General features: G+C 42.4%; 1 protein-coding gene and 1 pseudogene across 19 annotated transcripts in view; one reads left to right on the top strand and one right to left on the bottom strand.

Annotated features, from left to right (window-relative positions):
- The window catches only part of TTLL5 (tubulin tyrosine ligase like 5), a 286,889-nt gene that overhangs the window by 110,146 nt on the left and 164,082 nt on the right, over positions 1–12,661 (bottom strand). The window lies entirely within an intron of this gene.
- LOC144616489 (small ribosomal subunit protein uS5 pseudogene) lies at positions 10,404–11,295 on the top strand (annotated as a pseudogene).

Raw genomic sequence — 12,661 nt, 5'->3', positions numbered from 1 at the left:
AACTCAGTGCACACAAACAGTTTGCAAAGTGTCACAAATTTAGAATTCCTGCCTCATCGCATCAGTTAGGCTCCTTTCGTTCCTCCTCTTTTCCCCAGGAAGCAAAACAGCAGGGAACTTGAAAGGGTCAAGCCTACAGCCTGGGCTTCAGCAACCTGTCTCTGCCCCCTTTCTTCAAGTGGCCAAGGGAAATGGGGGACAACTAAAAAAAAAGGAAAAAAAACCCAAAAACTCTACCTTTTTCTTTTCTTAAACTTTTTACCTTCTCCACCAGCCCTGTTTTCTTTTCTTTATAAAGTTGTTTTCATAAAATAGGGAAAATACTGGGGAAATCACAAGAAAGGAGTTTTTTTTTTTTGTTTTTTGTTTTTTGGTTTTTTTTTTTAAAGGTATAGGACCAAAGGGAAGGAAATAAATGTGTACTCATGGTCAGGTCTTTTTTTCTTACTGCAGGGGTGTGTGTGTGTGTGTGTGTGTGTGCACGCGTGGGTGTGTGCGTGTGCGTGTGTGTTGCTTCTAGGAGCCCATTCCCAAGCTACCTTCAACATAGAATCTATAGAAACAATCCTTCACCACACTAGAAACTGGCCTCTTATTCATCAAGTCCATAACATGGCAACCACGGCACATGATTCCGTTATGTCAAGACAAGTCTACTGAAATGTGCTGTCCCCGAGATTTACTGGAGGGGCGTAGTCCAAGGTCACAGCTAGTGCAAGCTGCAGGCACCTGCCTCTGACAGGATACCCCTGAAAACTCATTATTCTGGTCCTCAGCTGCTTGCACTGAACACCAATTCATTACCAGTGCCAGCGCAGTGATTCTCAACGTGTGGTCCCCTGAACCAATCGCGCAGCAGCAACTAGAAACTTGTTAAAAGTGAAAATAATTGAGCCTTACCCCCAGACCTACTGGAACCAGAAGCTCTGGATTTGGGCCCAGCAATCTGTTTGAACAAGCCCTTCAGGTGATTCGGACACACACCATTGAGAATCCCTCGGAGAGTGGTTAAGAGCTTGGATTCTGTGACCACTTGCTTGGGTTTGAATCCTGGCTGCCATTCACCAATGCCTATCTTGGGCAAACTGCTTCATTTCTCTGTGGTTAGTTTTTTCATCTGTACAATGGGAATGATAACAGTACTTCTCTTAAAAAGTAGCTGCAAGCACTAAATAAGTTAACACACGTAGAGTTTTGAGAACAGTTGCTAGCACATAGTAGAAGCTTTTAAATGAGTTAAGGTACATAAAGCATTTAGTGTGTGGCATACCATAAGCCCTGCATGTTACTATTGGCTACTATTAGTTCTTATATATGATCTTATTTTTGAGGGTCAATGGGACATAACCTGATTTCTCAGTGATCAACAGGCAATCCATATTCTTATATGGTAAAATGGGTCCTCTTCGTATAGAGAAGCTCACCAGTTTTGCTTTGAATATGATAAAAATAGGAATATGGAATTTGTATTCTAGGGATTGAGTCAAACAAAAACTCTTTACTTCTAGAGCTCTAAATTCAGACATTACACTTGCTGATGAAGAAATGTGGGCTTTCTCTTTGTGTCTGTCTATGGCCTGGTTCCATACCCACTAGGTCCATAAATGGCCTGGAAGCTAAAAGGGACATCTTTCATTATTTCTTTTTGTTTACATCCTTTCCAGGATATCATGGTTCTCTTCTAAAATACCATATCATTGCTATTGAATAATATGTTCGTTAAACAATGGCTAAAATGATAAATCATATTTATAAGATTTGTTGACCAGCACTTGTATGATGAGGCCACTGTAAGAAACCAAGAAGACTAAAGTAGTCATCCCAATCTGCCTGAACTGCTTGTTCGAATCTGTGAAAGAAATTAAGTTATAGCCAGAAAGGCAGCAGACAAAGCAAACAGAAATTTAATCCAAATTCTAAATATAAGCCATATACTTATAGTTAGCTCTTCAGGCTAGTGATGTTTTTCTGCCCACACACAAAGCATGATATTAGTGTCCAGCGAAAGTGAAAAATTGTACAAAGTCACAGATGATGGTAAAGATATTTATAATGCCAAACTGTTTCAGCTTCTAACAGAATTGTTCTCCACTTCTGTTCACAGGTTGTTTCTTATATTCCACAAATGATAGTTTATTTTCAGAAATATTTCGGCCTCTCTTTTGCACATTATCATCATTAATAACTAGGTCTTAGACTAGTCGAGGATGCCAATGTGAAAATGCCAGTACTGATTTTCCTCTAAAAGGAGGAAAATTAAAGTAGTAAAAACAGCACAAACTTTCATACCGGAAAGAGCTGGACACCAACACTGTTGAAATGTCCATCCTACTCAAAGCAATCTACAGATTCAATGTAATCCCTACCAAATATGGTATTTTTCACAGAACTAGAACAAACAGTCCTAAAATTCAAACGGAACCACACATGATCCCAAATAGCTACAGCAATCAAGAAAGAACAAAGCTGGAAGTATCACAGTCCCAGATTTCAAAATATACTACAAAGCTATAGTAATAAAAAAATCTGGTACTGGCACAAAACAGATACATAGATCAAGGGAACAAGATAGCCCAGAAATAAACCCATGCTTATATGGCCCATTAATCTTTGAACAAAGGAGGCAAGAATGTACAACGGGGGACAGATAGTCTCTTCAATAAATGGTGTTGGGAAAACTGGACAGCCACATGCAAAAGAATGACACTGAACTGCTTTCTCACACCATATACAAAAATAAACTCAAAACAGATTAAAGACCTAAATGTGAAACCTGAAACCATAAAACTCCTAAACAAAAACACAGCAGTAATCTCTTGGACATTGGCCTCGGCAACATTTTTCTAGATATGCCTCCCAGGCAAGGGAAACAAAAGAAAAAATAAACTATCGAGACTACACCAAAATAAAAAGCTTCTGCACGGCAAAGGAAACTATCAACAGAACGACAAGGTAACCTACTAAATAGAAGAAGGTATCTTCAGCTATGTCCAATAAAAGGCTAATATCCAGCATATATAAAAAATTTACACAACTCAGTATCAAAGAGCCTCACAAATAATCTGAATTTAAAATGGGCAGAGGACCTGAATAGACATTTTCCCAAAGACGATGTACAAATGGCCAAAGATACATGAAAAGATGCTCATCGTCACTTATCATCTGGAAAATGCAAATCAAAAACACAATGAGATACCACCTCACACCAGTCAGAATGGCTAGTATCAAAAAGACAAGAAACAACAAATGTTGGTGAGGACGTGGGAAAAAAGGAACACTCGTGCACTGTTGGTAGGAACGTAAATTGGAGCAGCCACTGTGGAAAACGGTATGGAGGTTCCTCAAAAAGTTAAAAATAGAAATACCATAGGATCCAGTAATTCCAGTGCTGGGCATTTACCCAAAGAAAATGAAAACACTAAGTCCAAAAAATATATGCACCCCTGTGTTTACTGCAGCATTATTTACAACAGCCACGATACAGAAGCAACCCACGTGTCCATCAACAGAAGAATGGATAAAGAAGATGTGGTGTTCACACACACACACACACACACACACACACACACACACACACACGCAGAATATTACTCAGCCATAAAAAAGAATGGGATTTTGTCATACGTGACAACATGGATACATCTAGAGGGTATTACGCTAAGTGAAATAAGTCAGAGAAAGCCAGATACTATATGATTTCACTCCCAAGTGGAATCTAAAGACAAAACAAAAACCAAAAGCAGATTTGTAAACACAGAGAACTAGCAGTTGCCAGAGGGGAGGTGGTGGGGGGATAGGCAAAATCGGTGGAAGAGATTAAGAGGTACTGCATTTTTTTTTAAAGAGGTACTATATTTAACAATAAAAAAGAAAAAGAAAAAAGAAAGAGCTAGACTTAAATGGTAACATTTCTTTTCTTTTTTTTTAATGTTTATTTTTGAGAGAGAAGTGGGGGAGGGTGTAGAGAGGAGACATAGCATTCAAAGCAGGCTCCAGGCTCTGAGCTGTCAGCACAGAGCCCGACGCGGGGCTCGAACCCGCGAACTGTGAGATCGTGACCCAAGCCGAAGTTGATGCTTGACTGACTTGAGCCACCCAGGTGTCCCTCAAATGGTAACATTTCCACAGCTATTCATCATCTGTACTTGAGGGTAAAAATGCTCATGTTTTCAGGAATAAATAGGATGAATTGCAAAAGTACAGGATCTGGCATGAACTGGGCACTCAATAAATGTTAGCTCTTTTTTTCCTCCCTTTCTTTCGTTCCCCTCTTTAACAAATATTAAGTATTCCTAAAACAAAGGCCTATAGCAATAATTGTTTATTAGAAAATCTTTAGCAATGCTATGTTAGGTTCTAATTTTCTCTACTTCAATATACCTTTGGAATCCTATAGATTTAAGTTCAAAAGCACAAGAAGAATCTTATTGTTTGACGGCGCCTGGGTGGCTCCATCGGTTAAGCATCTGACTCTGGATTTCGGCTCAGGTCATGATCTCGTGGTTCGTGAGTTCGAGCTCACATCAGGCTCTGTGCTGACAGTGTGGAGCCTGCTTGGGATTCTGTCTCCCTCTTTGTCTGCCTCTCCCCGGCTCTTGCTCGCTCTCTCTCAAAATAAATAAATAAACTTAAAAAAAAAAAAAGAATCTTATTGTTTCAAATAAGAGCATTTCTGAATTAATAAACTGTAAGGCACATTGAAGAACATAAAAGTCAATTTAAAAATTAATACATGCTGACTATGAAAATGTCCAAGAACTGAAAAGTGTAACTAAGCAGACCAAAATGTCACCCATAATCCTATTCTGCAATCATGGTACTCTGGTGCATATCATTCATATTATTCCAGCACACTGTGATTATATTATCTTGTTTTTATCATTTAATGTTAACAGGAACACATAGGGATGTATCTTATGTATTCATGTATCATAAAGAATATGTGTATATTTTTTCAAATTAAGAAAGAACAACTCCTGTGACTCCCCAAACTCTGGGTGCCACCGTGCTGGAAATAGGACACTAGCTTTAGAAAACAAGAGGAAGAGAGCAACTTCCTATGGGGGAAATCGAGAAAGGCTTCCAAGTAGAAATGATCTCAGAAGACGACCAGGAATTTGACAACAGGAAGGGACATTCCAGGTAGAAGGAGGAGCACATAAACGAGCAGGGAAGAACAGGAACTCCAGTGTGGCTAAATGGTGGGGGTGGTGACGGGTAGAGAGATACTGTCATTAAAGCTGGTAAGACGGCAATCTCGCGTATACTGTGTTCGGAAATAGAAATGTGACTGGTCAAAAGTGTCATCCAAGGAAAGCACAGCACAGCAGCTTTCATTGGGATCACTCATGCACGCGTGAAGACACTATGATGGAAAGGCTAAAGACAGCTAAGCTTTGGGGAAGGCAAGGAGCGTGAGTAAGCGTGGCTTAGGATGGATGGCCAGGCAGGTGACTCTCATCACCGCTACTACCATTAGAGCGAGGACTCTCTACGCGCCTGATTTCAAGCTGAGCCCCTTATACGCCTCACCGTGCTTAGTCCTGACAGCAACCCACTGTGACAGGTCAGTATTCTGTATTAAGACGAGGACACCAAGGCTTACACTGAGTAACAGGTCAACCCGCACATACAGAGGAAGTGAAAGAGCTGCTTTGAACCTAAATCTGTAGGATATCAAAGGTATGTTGAAGAACAGAAAATTAGAACCTAACATAGCATTTGCTGAAGATTTTCTAATAAACAGTTATTGCTATAGGCCTTTGTTTTAGGAATACTTAAAATCATCCAAACTCAGGGTCTCTGGCTGGTTCAGTCAGTGAAGCATGTGACTCTTGATCTCAGGGTTGTGAGTTCAAGCCCCATGATGGGTATAGAGCCTACTTAAAAAGAAAAAAAAAAAATTAAAGACTCACTACTGAAAATACAATATTTAAAGTAAAGTCAAATCAAATCAAATCATCCAAGACCCACACAAATATGCTCAATTGATTTTTGACAAAGCTAGAAAAACCAACCCGATGGAGGAAGGATCACCATTTTAAAGCCATCTGCTTGCTAACAAACGGTGCTGCAGCGATGGCATGTCAATAAGCAAAAAATGAACCACAACGGGGGCGCCTGGGTGGCTCAGTCGGTTAAGCATTTGGTTTCGGCTCAGGTCATGATCTCACGGTTTGTGAGTTCGAGCCCCGCGTCGGGCTCTGTGCTGACAGCTTGGAGCCTGGAGCCTGGAGCCTGCTTCGGATTCTGTGTCTCCCCTCTCTCTCCGCCCCTCCCCCACTCGCATTCTCTCTCTGTCTCTCAAAAAATAAATAAACATTAAAAAATAAAATTAAATTAAAAAAAATAAACCACAACATAAACCTCACACTTCAGACAAAGAGGGACTCAAAATAGATCACAGACTTAAATGTGAAATGTAAAACTATAAAACCCCCCCAAGATGTCTTTTAAAAACATCTGAAACAAAACGGATACTTCACTTTTAGCTGTGAGCGATACGAGAATGACGAAGACGGGGAGAGGTAGATGCCAGGCAGCGTGCTCCCTGCTCTCCTTGCTTTAACTCACTTAAACCTTGAACGTTCCGAGCAGGCGGACACTCTTCCGCCTCATGTTACGGATGAGGCAACTGAGGCTTGGGGAGCTCCAGCAGCCCGCCCAGCTGACCACCGGGTCTGAGCACTCGTCTGCTGCCTGCCCTATCGCTACCACTGCCCTACATTTGGGGGCTGCCTCTCTAAAATGGTAAATATTCGACATAAAAAACAAGGCTTCCTTCTTTCTTATACAAGATGGACTTTTTTTTTTTTTGGACTTTTAAAAATTTTATTTATTTTTGAGAGAGAGTGAGCGAGCGAGGGAGGGGCACAGAAAGGGAGACACAGAATCCGAAGCAGGTTCCAGGCTCTGAGTTGTCAGCACAGAGCCTGATGTGGGGCTCGAACCCACAAACCGTGAGATCGTGACCTGAGATGAAGTCGGACGCTTAACCGACTGAGCCATCCAGGCGCCCCTACGAGATGGACTTTTAAAAGTGCCTAAACAAAGTTTGAACCCAGATGGAAGTGAAGAGCCACCTGAAGCAGGATCTCCGTCCCTTCGCCCTTTCCCTTCTCCCTCCACAGATAAACGGCTAGGCTGACAGGCCTGTCCCTGACCACCTGGAAGTCATAAGTCAGGGAGTGCCCTTCAGCTCTGAACAGTCTTTACATGTCAATCCCACAGAGGCATGAGAAGACTTCCAAGAGAAACAGAGGCCCGAGCCTTCAGACAAGTGCACATACTTGGCACCCAAGAGGACTTGAGCCTCCACGTCGGGGGTGGGGGGGGGGGGACGCCTTCATGCAGTGGGGTTATTACTGATGGAGAGAGCGTGCCTGTCTGTTCCTTGGGACCTCAGCTCTGGCTAAGTCCCCTTTTACACAGCAAAGGGAGATGATCTCGTCGCTCACGACCGGTGAGCTCTTGGTCAAGCAGGCTGCTCTTTGCCTGAGATTATGAAAGCCCGGCACAGAGAGAGAGATTCCGACACAGAGGGAGGGGTTTCAGCAGGCAGGTGGCCACTCATTGTTCTACCACTCGCCTCCACCTTCCTTCTTTCGTCACGGTGGCAGGAGGGGAACAGAAATTCTCCACGTACCAGGACCTCTTCCAAGTGGATCCCGCCCCCGAAAAGCTGCCTGGAAGGAGCTGTGCAGGTAGGGAAGGGTTAAGGCGTGCCCTGTGCTGCTGGCTCTTCGTTATTATCACTTTGAAAAGCCGCAGGGCCCAGCCAACATTTGGTTCCCATTACCGTGAATAATCTTTCTCCCCCTCCCTTCCCCAACCCCCACCCTTCCTCTGCTTTTTCCACATTTTATATTAAAAGTACATCAAACACTTTTCTTCCTTTTTAATATTTTCCTTAAGCTTCCTGCACTCAGTGCTGGGCTCTGTGACTTTTCTGGTTATTCATTACTTCAGGAGGGGGGAAGGGTCAGGCTCCTTGGATGAAATCAGTCAAAAACAAAAGCAGGAGAGAAAAGCACCTAAGCAGTGTGGCGGAAAGAAGCTGACTCACAGAGATTCTTTCCGGTCTTAGTTGACATTATGAAAAGAAAGAGACCACTGAGAACCCTTTATCTTCCCCATCCGGGCCCGATCTCAGTTGTGGTCGTCCCCTAAAACAAAACGTCCCTGATATATCCAAAGATAGATTCTATTCTAATCTCAGGGTCAGTAAAAATGGGAGGGAGCTTATGAAAAAGATGTGACAGTTCAGAAGATCAACGGTGTAATGCTGGCAAAAGTGTGGAGAAAGGGCATGCTTCTGAACTCCAGACTGGAGGCTATACTGGTAAAGCCTTTCGAGAGGCCAATTCGACAGTAACTATAAAAAATTCCAAGTATACATAGCATTTGACCCAACAAATTCCACTTGGAACATACCCTATAGAAATACTTGCACAAGCGCACACAGATATATGTACAAGGTGCTCACCGCAGATACCTAAATTGGATACAACTTACTCTTTACTAGGAGAGTGGTATAATAAATTAGAGCACATATTCAAACTTTGGAAAACTGCATAGTAGCTGAAAATATTTAAGTAGGTTTATATAAATAGACCAAAAAAAAAAAAAAAAAAAAAACCATGGAGACATTAGGAAGGAAAAAAAGCCTCAGAAAAACACAAAATACACAAATTAATTTTTTAACTGTGACTATCTCTGAGGAGAGGGCTGTTCATCTCCTCACAATCTGTATATATTTGTGTGATTGTTTCATGGTGTGGCTACATGTATGTATTATTTTGTCCAACTAATTAAGTGCAGAAATATTTAAGTCTGTAGAAAATTAGAAAACACATAGTTATATGTATTGTATATTTTATATTATATTAATTACAATGCATGTGTGCGTGTGTGTATACACACATATATTCCCCTCACCTCCCACCATGGGTTTGCGGCAATGTGTGAACTGTCTTGAACTGAAAGAAATTTGAAACTCAGAACATTTCTTCATTTCACAACATGTACCGAGTTGGATGTAGGTAAACAGATAGTAAAAGGCATTATTAAGAGAATCCCTCAGAAATTCAGCCAACAGAGAAATGGATAAATAGGAGAGAAGAAATGAGGACCCTAAGAGGCCCAGAAGTTTCTGAAGGAATAGTTATGATAATGAAAACAGTGAACACTGATTGAACAACACATGATATTATTGTATAGGGCAAGGATGGGAGGAAGGGAAGTGTGTGTGCGTGTGGTGGGGGTTATGCCGGGGGGGGGGGGGGGGCGGGGGTAGTATGAGAATGCTAAACTTCCATCTCCTGATAGGAAGTTAATAAATAATACATAAAATGCAAAGCCAGAAATGGCAGACTTAGAAATATGAAGGTAAATAACAGAAGAAAGTGCTTAAAAGAAATAACTGAAAGCAAGCATCTCTGAGGTGTGGAGATTAAGATTGTAGCAGTAGGGAAAGAAAGAACAAACGATTCCCATTGTCACTCTAAATCTTACAGAATTACTCAACTTTTTTTTAAGTAGGCTCCATGCCCAGTGTGGATCGCAACACGGGGTTTGAACTCATAACCTGAGGTCAAAACCTGAGCTGAGATCAAGAGCTGGAGGCTTAACAGACTGAGCCACCCAAGTGCCCCTAGAATTGCTTAACTTTAAAAACAAGATACCTGAATTATTGTGGGTGTCAACTCTCCAGATGGCCTCCAGCGTCCCCCAGTCCCTGCTGTTCCTATCCCAGCACCATGGATGCAGCAAACATAGTGTGCTTGAAGGACCTGAATGTTAAGAGCTAAAATGATATGACTCTTAGAAGAAAACAAAGAGCAAAAGCTTCATGACATTGGATTTGACAAGGCCCTCCTGGACACCAAAGGCACAGGCAATGAAAAAAAATGGAAATATTGTACTTCATCAAAATGATAAACTTCTGCATCTCAAAGGACATCATCAACAGAATAAAAAGGCAACCTACGAAATGGGAAAAAATATTTGCAAATCATATCTGATCAAGGACTAATACAGAAAATACATAGAGAACTCCTCAAATTCAGAAAAACAAAAAACCGAACTACTCTATTAAAATCTTGAATAGGCATTTCTCGAAAGAAGATATACAAATAAATGGCCAACAGGCATATGAAAGGATGCTCAGCATCACTAATCACTAGGGAAATGCAAATCAAAACCACAGTGATACCACCTCCCAACCATTAGGATGGCTACTATCAAAAGAAAGAAAGAAAGAAAGAAAGAAAGAAAGAAAGAAAGAAAGAAAGAAAGAAAGAAAGAAAGAAGGAAGGAAGGAAAGAAAGAAGGAAGGAAAGAAAGAAAATGCCAAGTGTGGGTGAAGATTGTAAAATGTTGCGGTGGCTGTGTAAAACAGGATGATGGTTCTTCGAAACATTAAAAATAGAATTGCCCTTCTCCTCCAAGAAAACACCAAATGGCAGAGGATGCGTGCGTGTGCTGTAGGAAACCTGGAAGCAGCGACTTCCAGAGGTCTGGGCAACAGCTTCTGGAGCTGCAGGTGTCTTGAGCCACAGAGCTCACTGAGGCAAGGCCAAGGACAAGTGTGGTTCCCTGTCACCAAGCTGGGCCACCTGGTCAAGGACATGATTGCTGAGTCCCTGGAGGAAATCTATCTCTTCCCCCTGCCCATCAAGGAGCCTAAGGGGTCATGGACTTTTTCCTAGAGATGACCTTTAAGGGTGAGCTTAAGGATTATGCCTGTGCAAAAACAGATCCCGGCTGGCCAGTGAACCAGGTTCAAGGCATTGTTGCCATCGGGGGCCACATGAGCCACGTCAATCTGGGTAAATGCTCTCAGAAGGCAGCCGCTGCCATTCGCGGCACCATCACTTTGGCCAGGCTCTCCACTGTCGCTGTGCGGCGAGGGTACTCAGAAGCAAGACTCAATCACAGGCCCCACACCACCCCTTGCAAGCTGACCAGCTGCAGAAGCTCCGTGCCAGTATGCCTCATTCCCTAGCCTGAGAGGCACTGGCATTATCTCAGCTACTCTGCCCAAAAAGCTGCTGCTGATGGCTGCTATCAATGACTGCTATACCTTGTCCAGGGGAAGCACTGCCACTCTGGGCATCATTGCCAAGGCTACCTTTGATGCCGTCTCCAAGACCTCCAGCTATGTCACCCAACCTCTAGGAAGAGACTGTGTTAACCAAGCCTATAAAGTTATCACTGAGCATCAAGCATCCAGTAAAGAGCTACACCAGAGTCTCCATGTGGAGGGGCCAGACTCCATCCATGGCCACTACGTAGTATGTTCATACAAGAAAAATAAAGTGGATCCATTTAGCCTGGAAAAAACAGAATTATCATGTGATCCGGCAATTCCACACCGGATATATACTCGAAATGAAAGCAGGGACACGAACAAGTATTTGTACGCCCACGTTAAGAGCAGCATTATTTACAACAGCCAAAATGGGGAAGCATTCCAAGTATCCACTGACAAATAAATGGATAAACAAAATGTAGTATATACATACCACAGAATATTATCAGCCATAAAGAGGAAAATTCTGACAGATGTCACAATATGCATGGACTTAGAGGATATTACCCTGCATGAATTAAGTCCATCACAAAAGGACAAATAGTGTATGATTCCACTTATATGGGGTACCTAGCATAGTCCCAATTCATAGAGACAAAAAGTGGACTAGTGACTGCCAGCAGCTGGGGGGAGAGAGAAGGGGAAGTTAGTGTTTAATGGCTACAGAGTTTCAGTTTTGCAAGATGGAAGAGTTCTGGAAGTGATGGTGGCGGTGGTTGCACAATAATGTCATGTACTTAATGCTACTGAGCTGTGCACTTAAAAACAGTTAGAAATGGTAAATTTTATGTTATGTGTATTTTGCCACAATTAAAACAATTTTTTTAAACGATGGTGTAGGACTTCTGAGGCTGGGTCATAAAAGCCTTCTGAGGCTGGGTCATAAGAGACATTGGCTGCAGTCTTTCTCTTGAGTCATTCGCTCTGGGGGAAGCCAGCTGCCATGTCATGAGGAGGAAGCCAGCTGCCATGTCATGAGGACATGCAGGCAGCCCTGTGGAGAAGTCCATGTGGTGAGGAAGTGAGGCCTCCTGCCAATAGCCAGCATGATCTCATCATCCATGTGAGAGTGAGCCATCATGGAAGTGGATCCTCCAGCCCCAGGCAAGCCTTCAGATGACTGCAGCCCGCTCGGCGGCCATCTTAACTACACCCTCATGAAAGAGCCTGAGCCAGAACTGAGCAGTTAAACTGCTCCTTAATTCCTGACCCACAGAAACTGAGATAATAATGTTTGTTGTTTTAAGCTGCTAACCTGGGAGATAATTTGTTATGTAGTTACTTGGGTAACACATTTTAAAAGGAAAAGAAAACTTAGCTTGAAGGTACTATCCTAGTGGAGTGGCCTGCCATCCTACCATAGCACGCATCGGGGTACATCATTGTGATGGTCTGCTGTTGAATTACAATGCCTCTCTTCACTAAAGCCTTAAGAGAGATTCTCCACTCTTCCGTGCTGAGGCAACTCCACAAATGTGGAAGTTTGATCAGTATGTAACATATATTTAACTACACATGTGAATACCGTGTTACAGCTCCGTCTGTCAGAAGACCGCTGAGCTGTTTGGA

Source organism: Panthera onca, chromosome B3 (genome assembly GCF_046562875.1).
Source record: "Panthera onca isolate mPanOnc1 chromosome B3, mPanOnc1 haplotype 2, whole genome shotgun sequence".
Lineage (NCBI taxonomy): Eukaryota > Metazoa > Chordata > Mammalia > Carnivora > Felidae > Panthera > Panthera onca.
The sequence above is the reverse complement of the archived record's forward strand: the minus strand, read 5'-3'. Positions and strand labels throughout refer to the sequence as shown.